Source organism: Olea europaea, chromosome 18 (genome assembly GCF_002742605.1).
Source record: "Olea europaea var. sylvestris chromosome 18, O_europaea_v1, whole genome shotgun sequence".
Taxonomy (NCBI): domain Eukaryota; kingdom Viridiplantae; phylum Streptophyta; class Magnoliopsida; order Lamiales; family Oleaceae; genus Olea; species Olea europaea.
Window position 1 is genome coordinate 2,107,002 of NC_036254.1, and position 3,374 is coordinate 2,110,375.

General features: G+C 46.1%; 1 pseudogene; it reads right to left on the reverse strand.

Annotated features, from left to right (window-relative positions):
* Positions 1-2,701: 2,701 nt before the first annotated feature.
* Positions 2,702-3,374, reverse strand: part of LOC111366590 — a 15,496-nt pseudogene continuing 14,823 nt past the window's right edge.

Genomic DNA, 3,374 nt, shown 5'->3' on the forward strand with positions numbered 1-3,374 from the left:
GGGCCCTTGAGAGGTCAATGGTGTCGTAGGACGAGGCATGCAACACCTACCTATCTGTCCAAAATTTGTAAAAACTGGCTACAGCATCCTGGACCTCTTCAGGAAGAGCCTCCAACAAAGCAGGGGCAAGCTCTTCTTCACGCCTAGCCAGGAAGTTAGGGGATTTTCCCTAGGTCCTTATGGGCTTCTGCTCGCAGCCTCCTCTTCGGCCTTTATAGCAGCCAACCTCGCTTCCTCTTTAGCTACCTCCTCCACCTCGACTTTTCGAACCATCTCTACCTTCACCGCATTCATGGCAGAGTCTATGAGCTTCGGTGGTCGGGAATCTTTGCTAGTTTGGAAAATGGAAGTCCCAAACTTCCCCGAAGAACTTGTGAGGTGGACCAACTTCATCTTCTTCTGGGAGTCCTCAGTGACTTTCTCTTTTCCCCGAGGCTCCCTATCTTTCTCTTTCCTTGAAGCCTCTTCCTCGGCAACCTGAGAGGTATTGACCTTGGAGAGGCGCTCCACTTTGCCTTTCACCTCTTTAGCCCCGCTTGAACTGGGTTTCAGCCCCAACTGTAGTGGTGGCCTTCATTATAGTGGTCATATCGGGGATGGGATACTCCCTCCTCCCGAACTTATCTGCAACACAAAGGAACGGATCAGAAGTTGACATCAATAAGCAAACTTTTCCATCACAAAGTATAGGCACTTCTTACCTTTGGAGGCCATAAGTTCGAAGTCAAGGAAATAACGGCTTCGGTCGATGAGATTATCGAAGTGGCGAAGCTTCAGAGGATGCTTGTAGATGTCCTCTATAATGTCAAACTCCACTTTTTGGAGTTGGTACCTCGTACTCGAGTCTACAAAACATGACAACAATTAACAGAAAACAAATTTCAGAAAGCTCAACAGAATATAAAACAGCTTAGGCTGGGGGACTCATAAGCTTCTAGTACTGGTTCGGTACCGTGCAAGCCAAGGCTTTGTCCCCAACTAGTGCCTGCTAGTTGCCCCGAACCCAGAACCACGACTCCTTCCACCCCTTGATGGCAGAAGGTAATCCTACCACAAAAGGGCGTGTGACCCCCCAAGGAGTAATGTAGTACCACCCCTTCAACTCATCTTTGTCCAAGACTCTGGGCTCGAAGACGGTCTAGAAGACATACAAAGGTATATCCTCCCCCATCGACACTTCTTTCCACAGGAAGTAAGACCCCACCAATTGGCTCCACCAATTTGACAGAACCTGGGTCGGCGACAACATAAAATTCCTTAGCATTGTCCTGAAGAAGGGGTGCAGAGGAAGACGCATACCCGCCTTAAACAAGTATTCATTGACTGCGACACATTCGGGCCTCGGATAGCAAATCAGTTCATCAGCATCGGGGACTAACATTTTTATGTTATGAGGCATGCAGTACCTCTCCCTTATCTTCCCCAATCTCTTCTAGGTCATTTTTGAAGGTATCCTGGAAGCACCCCACTCCTCCTCGTAATTTATGGGCTCCTCGCTCATAGCATAATGTTCAACCTCGGAGTCCCCCCAGGATCTGGCCCTTTCCCAAACGATGCGACAGTGACTACCCCTAGCCGAAGTGGACTCCATATCAGAATAAATTTGGAAAATGAACAAAGATCACAAAACAAATTCTCGCAAGAAATACCTACGCAATCGACTAAGGACACTGAGGGATGCTGGAAAAGGGGAATGGAGTAAAGGTTGAACGCTGAAATACGATATTTTCAACAAACACAGAATTGCAAAGAAAGAAAGGTCACAAAATGGGAGTATCCTGGCTTTTATACATCATAGAATTCTAACCATTTTCAAAATCAACGCCTTTGATCGAAACGTGCTTCCCATGCACCTCTCCAAACGCGTCTCCTCCTAAAAGCCCCAGCTGTAGCCATCATTGAACATTCAATGTAGCAATCGTACGTGCCTTGGAAGTTGAAATTGTTCGACTGCCTTTTCTTGGTAACATGCACAAAACATCAAATTATTGGCACAAACATCGAAGACAATCATCTCTTCACAAGCCTTGGTAGGTTCGATCTACTTCATCGCCTCAGCTTCCACATCTGCTTCTACACAGTTTAGCCTCATCTTGGCAAGCCTTGGTAGGTTCGATCCACTTCACCACCTCGACTTCCACATCTGCTTCTACGCAATTCAGCCACATCTTATCAAGCCTCAGTAGGTTTGATCCTCTTCACAGCCTCGGCTTCCACATCTGCTTCTATGCAGTTCAGCCACATCTTATCAAGCCTCGACAAGTTTGATTCTCTTCACCACCTCAGCTTCCACATCTGCTTTTATGCAGTTCAACCACATCTTATCAAGCCTCGGCAGGTTCGATCCTCTTCATAGCCTCGGCTTCCACATCTGCTTCTACGCAGTTCAACCACATCTTATCAAGCCTCGATAGGTTCGATCCTCTTCACAGCCCCAGCTTCCACATCTGCTTCTACGCAATTCAGCTACATCTTAGCAAGCCTCGATAGGTTCGATCATCTTCACAGCCTCAGCATTCACATCTGCCTCTATGCAGTTTAGCCACATCTTAGCAAGCCTTGGGAGGTTCGATCCTTTTCATAGCCTCAACTTCCACATCTGCTTCTACGCAGTTCAGCCACATCTTAGGAAGCCTCGGCAGGTTCGATCCTCTTCACAGCCTCGGCTTCCACATCTGCTTCTACGCATTTCAGCCACATCTTAGCAAGCCTCGACAGGTTCGATCCACTTTATTGCCTCGACTTCCACATCTACTTCTTCGCATTTCAACCACATCTGCTCAAGCCTTGACAGGTTCGAGACTTTTTCATCACCTTCCCCAATCACAGCAAAACCACCACTTTCAAATCCAACCATGATATAAATATCTATATTTGGACTTTGGGGACTATTAATTGAGGTACAAAAAATTTAAAATAATAGTTTAGGTACTAAAAATTCAAAAGTCCACGTATTACATAAATGACCATACTTGGACTTGAGGGACTATTGTTACGTATTGACACTTGGCAAACCCACTGGGCCCATGGCCCACCTCTTCCGACCCACATGACATCTTATTCGAGGCCCCATGCCAGACGTGGCCCAAGTGCTGATGCCGAAGCTAATATGCCGAAGTGACCTTATACCTCGAGGCCCTTCCTTCTGAGGCCCAATCTCCTCTCGAAGTCCAAAGGCTGTAGAACCCCAAACAATTCTAGACACCTTAGTGGCACTAAGACATGAATATTGGATGACTAAAGTATACTTCAAATTTTTAGTCTCATTTGAGACCAATTTTCGACATAGGAAACATTCGATTTGGAAAATGATATCTAAATAAAAGTTGTATCTTTTTGAGTTAGCTTTCCAACGCACTTTGAATTACCTCAAT